Source organism: Leptosomus discolor, chromosome 9 (genome assembly GCF_034619465.1).
Source record: "Leptosomus discolor isolate bLepDis1 chromosome 9, bLepDis1.hap2, whole genome shotgun sequence".
Taxonomy (NCBI): Eukaryota; Metazoa; Chordata; class Aves; order Leptosomiformes; family Leptosomidae; genus Leptosomus; species Leptosomus discolor.
In genome coordinates, this window is record NC_141399.1 from 11,713,198 (window position 1) to 11,726,543 (window position 13,346).

General features: G+C 41.7%; 1 protein-coding gene across 5 annotated transcripts in view; it reads right to left on the reverse strand.

Moving 5' to 3' along the window:
* Positions 1 to 12,451, reverse strand: part of SLC6A6 (solute carrier family 6 member 6) — a 125,234-nt gene extending 112,783 nt beyond the window's left edge. For 2 of the 5 annotated variants that reach the window (XM_086469745.1, XM_086469741.1), the window contains exon 1: positions 3,861 to 4,009. The gene's annotated coding sequence lies outside the window, so the exon portion shown is untranslated. Of the gene's footprint in view, positions 1 to 3,851; positions 4,010 to 11,991; positions 12,065 to 12,367 lie in introns of those variants that run through there. The other 3 variants (XM_086469744.1, XM_086469742.1, XM_086469743.1) reach the window with 3 other exon arrangements.
* Between the last annotated feature and the right edge of the window lie 895 nt (positions 12,452 to 13,346).

Consider the following 13,346-nt stretch of genomic DNA (forward strand, 5'->3'; position numbering starts at 1 on the left):
AAGCAGGAAGGAGCCTTATGCCATGCACATGAGAGCATGGCTACAGGGAGATAATACACGTCAGCTTCAGGAGTCTTGTAATGGCAAGTTTTTTTCATTGCTTTCACCACCTAAATGTCTAAATATGGGGTGTTACTGGAAATCACGTGACTTCCTGACGTTCAGCCTCCCTTCCTTGTAAACATGTGTAAGAATTTCACTTTCTGATCGCTAGAAACTGTAAGTGAGGTATTTCCCAGTAAACTTTCACTCTACAAAATTTTATGTTCATGAAAATAATTTTCTTAACATGCTAATCTTCTAATACGGTGATACTCAGTCATAATCTTCCTTTTCAAAGCTTGGATGTGCTGGCATGAAGGTATCAAATTTCATAAATTTCATTATTTATGATGACATTGTCATCAACAACAAAAAATACCTAAACGAAATTATAATAATTAAGTGCACTCAGCTGCATTTTCTCTGAGGATTTCCGCATGCTCTGAGCATGGGAGAGCTGACTCATTCTTTATGAGGAGGACCCAGTATAAATCCTGCTAATTATTTGTGCTGAGTGTGCTATCTACAATTCATTTATCATATGCAAGTTACAGGGCTCTGGTACTTTTTCAGTAAAGCACCATTAATATTGCAGCTGGCTATGCTACAGACACTCTGCAAGATCTTGAGAAATCATGTTTCAGATTGGGTGGAAATACTTTAAATACACTTCTGTTCAACATATTTTAGTATTTCTTCTTTGAACGTATTCCCCTGTCAAATGAAACAATCTCAGCAACTCCAGCAGGACAAAAAAGAAATCTTCAGCTGCAGCTGGAATTTAGAAATAGATATTATGCAGCGCCAAGAAATATTGTGCATTGTTAAAGGATTCTTTGAAGGAGTGGTGCAGGACTGGAAGCGACTCCCCTGCCATTTATTAATCCCCTATTATTAAAGGCCACATTCCAGGAAAAGTCTCAGAACCAGCTAACAGGTTGTTAATCAGTAGTCACTATTATATAAAATTAGAAACAAGGGAATAACAACAGAAAGCTTGACACACCTTAGACCCCACCCAGACCATTTCACAAATGGTCTCTGTGTTCAGAATTGTGCCCATGCCTGGATATGCCATGAGGCTGCCCAGTTCCACCACTGGACCAGCCACAGCAGAAAAACCTATATGTAGCACTATGTGTTTGCACAGAAAAGATAGCAATATACAGGGAAGAGGAAAGGAGAAGGGAGATGAGGAAAGCAACAAATAGGATGTTGCAAATTACATCAAGCTTGAAAGAACTTGTCAAGGCTTTATCTTACTATTGATCAGTTGCTGTAGTTAGCTGAGCCGCTCCACCTTTCTGATAAACTAAACCGAGTCCCGCTTAATGTCAGTGCCATTTGTACCCAGACTTATGCGCGTGTCTGGCTGTCTCTAGGATATACATTAGGAAACTAATGGAAAGCACCCGATAGCATCAGTCAGATAAGATGGCTGATGTTCCCTCTACAGCCCAAAATGTTGTGAAAATACAAAATAATATTGTGGTCTGAGATGACTCAGAAATCATCATCAACTTGCCAACTTGGAAAGCCCTAGGATGTTTGCTTCAAATAGTATCTTGGTAACAAATTCATATGTCACATTCACGTACACGAATCCATACATAATGAGATTAAAGGTCACAGCTCCTTAGGAGAAGCCCTGTTAATACTGAAATACAAAAAAAATCTTCTGCCTACAAACAGAAAACTTATAATCCAAAGGCGCTTCATTAAGTGAATTGATCTGTTTCTACAGCTCTGCTCCATAATAGCCTGTAGCAAGAAGAGCCCTTTATTTTTTTTTTTTTTCATGTATTGTTTTTTTATCTGGCTTTTTTATCATGCCCACCTTTCAATTGGAAGCATTACATTTTGGGTAAAGGACTTACTCTGAAGACACAAATTTTTGACAGGCTGAAAACAGGGGGGTTTTGTCCGGGAAAAGTTCCCTGTGGTATCTAGGAAGTCCATTAGGATGACAGGAATGAGCCCTTACATTATGTATGAACAACTGACATGTGAACCTGTTAACAGCTTATTTTAAGGGTGCCATCAGAGAGATGAGCTCTATAACCAGCTGTAACAGGAAGAATTGAGAATGGGAACAGTTAGACCGCATGTGAGAATCAAAAATTCCTGTCAGTTCTCTAGAAAAGTTCTCCTGCAAAGAGAATGTTGTATACCTTGAGATGTTTACAGATAGTATCAAGGAAAAAACCAAACAAATCTACTAACAGAAGTACATTGGAGATTAAGTGTACCTGGAGAGATAGACTGGGTCAGCTATAGAGCTAGATTGTACTAAGGCCACCAATAACTTGGGTCATGACACAAGCTGGCCATGAATATCCTGTAACAAGCCCCTTGACCCTTTCTTTACCTTGCATGGTCACTAGTCACATGTGAAAACCATGACAATTTCAAGCATCATGATGAGATCTGTACTTTTTTCTCAGGAATTTTTTAGCAGACTGGAAAAAGCTATTTAGGGAAATGTTTGGGAAACTAAAGTCACATGCTTTGATGTGAAAAACCAACCTGCCTGAAATTATATATTCTGAGCTCAGCATTAAACAGAAGTTATCAGTTTCTTAAAAGAAAACACAGTGTGCTTTAGAAGTTAAACTTCCATGTGATCCAAGAAGAAATCTCATACTTGATTTCTGCGTGTTTGACATGAAATACAGAAACCTCTGATTTAGGCTTCAGCATGTTTCAATGGATTCCAAATAGCCTTAAGGGCAGCTCCAAAACTAAAGGTAATTATGAAAATAAAACTTCGAATTTCTCAAGCCAAAGGCTTGGTTTAAACCCTGAAAAGAAACTTGTGGAGACTGGTCCATGCTGGATCACCAGAACTGGAGATACGCGCTAGTTCTATACCAAACTGGTCATGTCTGAAGCACATCTGTGAACAATCTCTATAGCTTGCACTTAAGAGATACACACATAAAAGCCTTAACTGTGTCTTACTCACAAATTCAGTCTGGACCAACCTGCAAAATTAGCTGCTTTCAAGAGCAAAGCTCCCAGGGCCCTTGACACAGAGGCCTGAAGATTAGGCATCACTTGCCTGACCAATTAGCTGCTATTTGAAGCTGTACAGGCTTGGCATAAATTCATTTAGTCATAAAAGGGTTTATAAAGTCTTTATCTTGCTAGAAACAAGCAGCAGCAGTTTCCTTGCTCAGAAGTCCCTAGGTCTGCCCCACCGGTGGGTTTAAGGCTCAAGAAACCCTACCTCTCCTTGCTCATAACCGTCTCCTGACTTCATCTCTCTCTAGCATCTGTGGCTCTGGGTCAATATTTTAGTCCCTGTAATAGTAACTGGGGCAAACAGGCAACTTGGTTCTGCCTTGCCCTCTGGCCAGGGCTGGCTCACGGCATCCTGCTCAGCATTGGCGCAGGATCAGTCCCTGCATCTTTGAGCCTGAAAAGACAGCACCCAGGAAACCCACTGGCTGCAGCTGGCAGCAAAAACCTCCCTGTCTGTGAATACCTCTCAATGTAACACTATCAAATAAATACCACACACAATGGTGTTGACTTTACCTCTGCGTGGTAAAGTAGCACGTAGCCACAGCTAGGTATTGCACCACGCAGACCTAATGTTTGCTTTTCAACGATGGTCTGTGTTGGCTTATCAACCTCCAGGCCCATTTCCCACCCCTGACTTGAACCTGTGCTATTGCTATACTCCCTCCTAGTTGCTCAGAATCTATTGCTTGTCTCCTCCATGCCCTGGAATTGTTCAGGATATCTGTTTCATGGTGCTGACGCTCCTCTTGTACTAAAGGTAGTTTGGTATTATAAAAGCCCACCTGACTTACCAGCACTCTATTTTCTGTGATTTCCAGAAGAGTTCAGTAGGTTTACACAAAACTTAGAGGCTTGGCTACAAGGAGACTTGAACTGCAGAGATCCTGACACCGGACACGTGACAACAATCTGATGCTCACAAGGTGGTTTTATGGGTCTTTCCGAGAAATAGGGCTCCTATCAGCAACCGAGGCATTGCGAGTCCCTGGTCTGGGCTGAACATTTATACCACTAACAACTGCTTATTACTGCTGACATGAAAAATCTCCAATATTCAACATTTAGAAACCTTTACCAAACATACCTAAAACTTATAATGTTGTTCTTAATAACAACAAGATATAAAATTAGTGCCATAAGATACACTAATTTTCTGGTCTGCTTGCTATTTTCCACTTCTTTTCATAGTTTGAGTATTATAAAGTAAACCACCAAAGTTCCACATAACAGTGGTTTACTCTTAACACATGTAAATTCAGGGCTGATTTGGTAGCTTTTGAAACACAAGGACAGTACAGGAGGCCATCTGAAGCCTCACTCAAAGACAACTACCCTATTTCTGTGTATAATTTAGCTGTACAGACCTTATTCTGGCTGCATATTAATTCCATCAAAACCTAGCTTAAGTTCTACACAAAGGTATCCAGCTCAGCACCAGGGAATTGTTATAGAGGAGGAGTGCAAGCCTGTCCCTCAAACCTCTTGAGAGGGGAATTTGACCTTCCAAGTTAGCCTCTAAAACTTCACCAGAATCTTAAAAAGCATCCATCTCTTCCCATCAAAACTGTTGAATCTTATTTTCACTTGGCAGATCCTGTTTCCCACAGACTTGCCTCTCCTCCCCTTCTCCTTGCCCCACATCCTTCCCTCCAGAGCTTTTCTTGCTCCCATCTCCCTAATCATCTTGGGCTCATTTCCAGAGATCTCCTTTTAAAAATACAGCAGTGTGCTATAAACAGGCTAGCCCTGTCAGCTTCAAAACTCTCTCAAGTTACTGTTTCCGAGGCAGGAGAGGGGGAACAGGGTATTCCAAGGGGACCCCCCTTGACATGACCATTCATCTGTCTACATCAGCAGTTCCCAAGCTTGTTGGCTTACCACCTCACTTCCGGGCTCATGACCTCACTTCGATCAGCACTTCTCAGGGTCGCGACCCTAACTTTGGAAACTTCTCGTCTGGATCAGTCAAAACCGACGCCTCAAGAATAATTTTCCAGTCGGTGCCATGTTTGTTTATGCTCCTGAGTGGCATGATTACCCTGAAGTTCAGGTTCAAACTTGTCTCTTTGCTTGTTTGTAAGTCTGGAAAGAATTTCTGGGTGTCACTCAGCCAGCATATAGTGAACTCTGTAACTTCTGACTGTTCTGGTTAGAGACAATTATATCCTGACTGACCTGGTATGGCATTAAAGCACTTGGCTGCAAAGTTCAGCTGTGCCTGGATGAAGCAGGGATTTTGCTCCTCTGCAGAGTCCGGAAACATCATTGTTTTCTCTACTTGCATATCACGATCATCCAGATATAACTTATGCAGTAACACGGTTTCATCTACCACACTGTGCATCCTCACTGCCTCACACACACATGCAATTTGATGAACTCTCACAGCTGCTTTTTTGCACATCAGTTTGTCTTTTTCTTTACAGTCATTGAGAATGTGTGGTTATTGAAAATTTTAATATTCATATTTCTAATTCTGCTTTGTCATCTTTGCTCACTGGTAAAAAGGCAGAGAGAAAAAAACAACAGCAAAATGGTTTGAACAGATCTTGAAAACACTACTAAAACCGCTAAACTCAGAACATTTGCAGTTTGGATGTGCCACAGCTAGTCCTGCTTTGGAATTTCCCTGGAATTAAAATAACTTGGAATTCTTTAACTACCTGTTTCTCTTATTTTCACATCATATCCCTACTCAGCCTACCCGTCTCTGCAGAGGTGGTTCCACTCCTGCATTAGGGACCAGTTCCTCTAGCTTTGCTGTTCACAGACTCTGTCTGACCTGGTACTCTCTTACTCTAAGCCTAAAGCAGTTGTTTGACTTTCTATTTGACCTCAGTGTATTTCAATGTTACTATTTTTCAATTTAAACAGCCGAGAGATATCTGCCTAGACACACCAGGCTGGAATTTGGGGAATGTAAAGTGGAAGCTTAGCAGCAGTGGCAGCACCTGAGAGCAGCCAACCTTCATACCTGCCTTGGGAAAATGCAGAATACAAATCTTGAGTCCAAGGGGAACCAGTTAACGTTGGCAAGGTAAATGTATGAAAGGACCCACCACCATCCATGCAGCTGAGGGGGATCAAGATACTGAAGACCAGTAGAGGAGACAGAGAGGAGGAAGATATTTGGGGGTCTGTGGCTTTGCACCACTCAGGCATGTGTGAGCACACAAGGCAGCTGGGTACAACCCCTTTTGGCAATTATTCAGTTGCTACATGAGGTTTAAGCATCTGACTTTGATTGGTGCCAGTGAAACAGATTAGGCTGAAAACATTTCAGCATGAAAGGCAACCACTGAAGCCAACATCAGGGCTTCTCTTTCCCTCAAATATGAGGGCAAAGCCCCATGGTTTGGCAGTGAAGGCCAGCAAATGTGGAAAACGAAGTCATGCTTTGTTAGAATGAAACTTGGTGAGCGTCAGAGCACATCAGCAAGGAGAAGCTCCTGTTTGAGCCTGTAATGATGTGCACGAGCCCATCACTTGTTTGCTGCTGTATGGCACTTTCAGAAGGGTTACTGATCCCTACTGAATTGCAGACGGTTTTCTCTTTCTTCCTGTTTTTTGTTGACACACTGTGCTTATAAGAGTGCACCAAGGTCAGGTTTGCCTTCTGCCTTCTCTTGTGCCACTATGAAATGGAAAACTGGTGGAGATGTCAAAGCAATCAGGCTTGAGAAGCTGGTGTGATTATTGCTACAGAGTTCAGCATACCCTGAAAAATCTCTCCCTGAGACTTCTCCAATTTCAGCCAAGGAGGATCCAGATGGACAGGAGATTTCAGGTTTGTGAGGAGTTGTCTGGTCGTGGTTGGATTTTGCCTTTTTAAAAAAATAAAAATAAAAAAGTTGGATTTGCTTCAACTAGGATGGAATTAAAAACTTTGCCAGAAAGGATGGAGCATTGGACAGATCCTAAATCTGCAGATACTAACCTCATGGTTAGAAAATGTGCATCTTCATGAATCATGTTCTACATAAAGGAGAAGGTGTACTGTTTAATGGAAAAAGAGATACCAAAATCAAAATAATCTTATTCATCCTGGTAATGCACATCGAAGGACTGGTAGTGCCCAACTCTGCATAGATTAGATGGAATTCAGGAAAAAAAAAAAAAAAAAAAAATCAGGTGGACAACTGAAAAGATTTTGACCAGTATAGGAGATAAACCTTTTGAGGAAAAGGCCCATTATCAAGGGTTCATGGCTGAAAAACTAATTGCATTGTAGCCATTGTAGCTGTGTAGCATCTGTATAATCAGTTAGACTCCCATTTGATTTCTCAAACGCACAGGCTCTTGTTTCAGTGTGTACAGAAGCACGCTTTGAAGTGCATATTTCATATCTGGATGAAGTTCTCATGTACAGAGAAAACACAAAGAGGCCTTTCAAGAAAGAGATTCCCCAGCTTGGAACACAGGTTCTTATCTTGAAGATTACAAGAGCATTCAGCTAATGTTTGGGCCCTTCCTGCTGATCCAAAGAAACCAAACAGCATGTGGAATTGTTAGAAGGTGGTAGATTTAATCTCGTCAAAGATATATTCAGGATTTTTTTCTAGTAGCAAGGTCATATGCTTTATCGATCCGCTAGAAGATGACACTGGCAAATATTTTTTAGAAAAGGTGGATGTCAAAGGATAAGGGAATGGATTTAAGCTAGCTCTCCGTCATAGCTTTCAAAGACATATAATCATAGTGGTTCATGTCATTAAATGTCCACAGGTCCCGGCTACCACTGCCAGCACAGACAAGACTCCAGCAGATATTTTCAATGTATGTGTTTTACAATTCAGAGTACCAGAAGGACTACCCTAAACAAGAATAATTGGTGGAAGGGGTGGGAGGGAGGTTGGGAAGGTGTGTAAAAGATGAAAGTGCTTTTGAAAAAAAAGAGAATCCTTGCATGTGATCATGTAGCAACTGCAAAGCACGGGATGAAGAGAAAGTCTAAAGTGAACTCTGCTGGCCACTCTGATGGCCCTCCCAGAAGAATGGGAGCTGAGCTGGCATGTCTTGGTAAGGCTCCCACTGCCAAAGACTGTACACAAAATGATGTTAAAGGACCCATTCTGCTCAATTTATTACAGGAAAGATGATCATATTTGCTCATTTTATTCATATATCAGTTCTGAATCTGTGCCCATTAACTATATAAACTATGCAGAGGGGAAAAAAACAGCTGGTGCAAGAATCTTGTAAAGTGACAAAGGAATTCACTAAAAATCTGTAATTCTGAGTAAGAATGACTGTCAGAAAGTTCACAGGGCCTCCTGTGTGATCCTGTACCTGTCAAAGGGAGAGGATCTAGACAAAATAAGATCTTATTTGTGAAACTGAATAATCCACATAGTCCTTGAAAGGAGGAGATAAGCTCTTGGAAATAACAAGGATGCAAAATGAATAATTCACCACGCACTATTACTTCTTGCCCTTCATTGGCATATTATTCCTTAAACCAGCCCAGCAGAAAACAGAGACACATGGAAAATGAGTGCAACTAGGCATCAACATGAGAGCAGCAAGTCTTACTCCATCAATTCCTACAGTAAGAAGCTGAACTATATTATATGGTACCAGACCATATCTGAGACACCAAATCTTCAATCCCAAAGATAGAAACATTTCATCCACATCTGGGAAATGACAACGATCCTACAAACTTGGAGGCTGATGAAATTAAGACAACTTTCTTTGAAGGTGCTGAAAGGCACGAATGCCATAAGACCAGGGAGCCTGAAACTATGTACCAACAGAATAGCCCAGTGATGCTGAGGTCAAGCAGCCAGGGAAGAAGAAAAGAAAAGAAAAAAAAAAAAAAAAAAAAGACAGCACAGGCTATGAGTATTTGAACCTGTATCTGAACATGTTTACATTCACTGTAGCATTGTCCATGTGTCATGCACAAAAGCAGAACCTATTTCTGCACGCTGCCCTTGAGGAGCAGCGCAATATTGCTTTATGACATGATACTCACTCACGAGATGGAGACTTCTCTAAATTAAGTGCTTTCTAACGCCAGATAGTCTTTCAGACTTGCTTTTTTAGTGGATGCTTTTTCAAATAGCTTGCTGTCCAGTGACTTGGAGTCACATGCTTGCACCATTGATCATTCAGAGAGTATTGCACAAATTCTTTGGGAAAATACTCAGACTAGATAAATAACAGAGCTATGACTGTCACAGAAGCTCCCTTCTCTGCCTGGAACAAACTGAAGACAGGGGGAGATGTTTTCACAGTCAGCACCAGAACTAAGGAGTGAAAGGTGCTCACCTGTAACTTTGAACTCCAGGGCTATTGCTAGCAAGCAGAACAACCAGAATAAATGGTTGGTGGATTGATATGAGTAGAGATATTTACCATGTGAGGGTGCAGAATTGCAAAGGAAGGCTGGGATTACATCTGGGCAGCTCCTGTTTTTTCAATAAATGCATCTCTGTAGAAGAAGCAACAGAGACTGGTCAGGGGATGCAGATCGACCACGCAGACAGGGACAGGCACAGCCAGAGCTGAACCCAAGAGAGTACCACAGACTGCTAGGCGGGCACAGTCACCTCTTGAGAAGAGCAGCGTGTAGTCCCTTTGCCACTGGCTGGTGCCTGGGTGTGAAAGGAGCTCACAGCAATGGGATCTGAGTGAGCTGCACTGGTGTGCTTTAAGATCTTGTGCTTTATTAATTTCCAGATTTATGTCACTGCTCCAGGAGCATCAGCGTCTGTGGAAAGGCAGTTCCCTGTTCCCAGCTATCCTAGTTGCATATGCATAGCAAGGACAGAAAGGAGGGCACAGCAGTTTTAGAGCGACAAAGTGATTTTTGAATCCTTGCAGGTCCCTTCCTTTTCTCTGGTGTGAACTAGAGCACCTTGAAGACAGCTCTAAGATGTGCTCCGTTTCCCAGTGTCCACAATAGCCACGCATTGCAGTGCGCTTCAGTATGGCCCATTTGCAGTGTCTTCATGCAGTGTTCCATGAGCTGGAAGGAGCATACAAAATGGGTTGTTCTTGCCTCTTCTGCCCCCTTTCTACAGCCTCTGAGAGCTGTTAGAACAGCATATGAGAAACTAAGTGCAAGTAGGAGTCAAGTCCTGCCCCAAGAGTGACTGAGAAGCTGTTAAATAAACTGGCTGGTAAAGGTGACTGGAAAGTCTGATGCATTTAAGTGTAAATCTTACAGGACAGATCATCCTCGGAAGGAAACTACATACCTTCATTTACGTCTGAGATCACCACAAACCTCAAGCAAATACTCCAAAAGGCACCAGGGATTCACTAGTATGAACAAAAGCTGCTCCACTGAATCTTGCAATCCCCTGCACAAGCAAGTTGCCACAGAACTGAACCCCAAAACACTTCGGCAGAGCTGACCATGCAGCCATCTGCCACATACCACCAAGGCCAAGCAGGCTTCATCTTCTTCACCTCAGGCATCACTGTGTAGGTGGTTTGACTCATTCTCTGAGGTGTACCTGATGGACTTAAAAGAACATTTAGGCACTCAAAATTAGGCCTCAAAACTGCACCAAAGTTAAAGGGCACAAGAAAATGGTGCAAACAGCCCTTCTTCTTGCTGCCCAAACGTGAGATAGGATGCAACGGAGGACAGTGAGTTCTAATGCATAACCAGAAGCTGCTGTAAAATTCTTTGTGAAAACAAGAGATCTATTATATTTATCACAAATTTGCTAAGTAAGGTTAATACCCTAGCATTGACCCTGCCTTGTATGCCCTTAATGATACTACCATGCTTTGTCCCATTAAGATTTTACAGGAGAAGAGATAACACGCGGTCGATAACCCATTACAAACAGGTACTTTTCTTCTCCCCCTCCCCATGGCCCTGACCGTGTGGTAGCAGGGAAGATATTGCTTCAGCCAGAGAACTTGTTTCCAATGTCAGCCTGTAACCAGCTTATGCCTGAAGAAAAAGAGACTGATCAGTCATTGCGGTCTTTATCCTAGCAGTTGAAGAGCTTGCGCTACCATCATTATCATAAATCATTCAATTGCTGAAAATCATCTTTCTGTCAGAAGGAGCTGATTTCTAAATCCTTACGTACGATCATTTACAGCAGCTGCGCTGTGGGGTATTTTTCAGCTAGCACAATAATCAAACCATTCCTCATTTAAGAGTGAGTTCATTTGCCTTGGTATTAGTCCCAAATAATTAGTCCCAAGTTCCAGAAATTGGTATGTAATCTCCAACTAAAACTAAGATTAAGCTGAGGCCACCAACTCCTGTATTCTTCAAATCACATTTAAAGTTCCCAGACAGATTCTGATTTTGGTGTGAAGCTGAACATACTGAATTAAATTTAAAAGCCACTGCTTTTTTAGACTGGTGGTTTTCAGTAGCCCCAGCACAGTCATAAAGATCAGAATCTGTCCCTAATATCTCTGCAACACCAGTACTGTGCAGATCCAGCTCCAGACTATTTATAGCTCACACTATATATACACACTGCAGCTTCCAAAAGCATATTTTATCTTTTGGGAGGACAATGCTTTTAGAAATGTAATAAAAGGCAAAGTTGGTTTTTTTTTTTAAAAAAAAATCTGCTCAAACCCTTAACCAGGAAGAGTGGCCCTGCGCTGCCAATCAGATAATAAGCTTAATTCTTACATCACACTTTATTTGTAGCTCACTGTGTAGTTAATGGTTGCAGCTTATCTAACAGGAGAAATGTGAAACCAGAGTTTTAGAACAATAGAAACAAGGCTGTCACCAGCAGGCTGCCAATGAATCATGTCCCCACAGTCAAGTCTCCCAGAAGGTCATTTGTAACAGAAATACACCTCTGCCTGGAGCTGGCAAAATACTGAAAAGTGTTTCTCAGTTTTACCCTAATAAAACATCCAGCAGTTCAATTGCTAGAACAGCTTCACCTGGTAGTATTTTTAAGTTCTGTTGACTGCAAGACTTACTAGCAAAGGTTACCAAGTGAGCAGGCCTGCTTGCTTCTGTGTCTGGGATTCTGGAGGTGGTTTTACCTTCAACCTGAATTCAAGGTATTTAAAAAACAACCTTTTACAAACTTTAAGACAAAAGTGACTTACCATTCTCTTTCACATTTTCAAAAAAAAAATATTTCTTTTCAAACTCTTAAAAAGTGTTTAAACACTTAAAAAGTAACTTTCTTCCATACCATTCAGAACTGAAACCCTGAACCCACCGAAAGAGTTCTGTAAAAAGGATTTGTCAAGAAACAGAAAGCAGCACTGACAGTTTTCTTTCATGCCCCAAGAGATATGCGGAAAAAGGACAGAGAAGTAGGAAAAAAAAAAAAAAATCAGGTACTACCTGTGTTATAAATTTGGAATCTGGTCTTGCTCGTACATAATTATTTTAAAGTAACTGCTCTGTCTGCAGATTAAAGAGGAAAAAAAAAAATCTTTTCTGCTGCACTTGCAAAAGAGCTCCAGATTTTCTGCAAGAGGGAAAAGAACAGATGATGGGGGGAGCTATTCTTTAGAGAAGAATGTCATTGGCACAAACAGCTGGCAGTTTGTGGCATATTATTTATATGTGCAGTTGCTCATGTTTTTTAACAGATAAGAAAGCAATATCTCATTTGCAATTCAGGTGAGGAACAGGAGTGGCTCTACAGCGCCACTGGCCCCTGGGCCATATTTCTTATCATATCAGAAACATCTGTCACGGTGCAAATGAATTCATTATAAAAGCACATCAAATATGCAGTTTCAGGATGAGACAGCAGTTTGCAAAGAAACCAGAAAACCAGCCTCCCCTATAAAAGCTGAGATGGTCTGTCCCATATTCACCAGCTGGGATGAAGGCAAACACTGGGAGGTGGAAAGGGCAGAAAAAGAGAAAGAAACCTTGGAAATGTCATTATTATAAATTATCCCTTCTCTAGGAGCCAACTGTGTCTGAGAATGGGGTTGCTCACGAGGGTCTGGTGCAAAATGGTTATCATATCATTCCACACAGAGTCCTCCACTCCTCCAGGCTGCAAAGAGACCTGACTGTAATCCTGGCCTTTATGTTCCAGAGGATACTTGAGAAAATGCCAATAGGCTGGGGTAGAAAGGATGCATGGAGACGTGGCCAGCGTGGGGGTTACCATCAGAAGTGCACCTGTGGAGGCTCCACTCAGAGATGGAAATGAATCCATTTTAAGGGTAGCTGAGATAATAGGAGCTTCCACTTCCAAAAAAGCAAGGTACATCTTTAGTAGGAGAAAAGCAGGATGGGTTGAGAACTGCTCATGCACCCATGTTCATCCCTGCTGTAATGCTGTACCAGGCACAAAATTAGA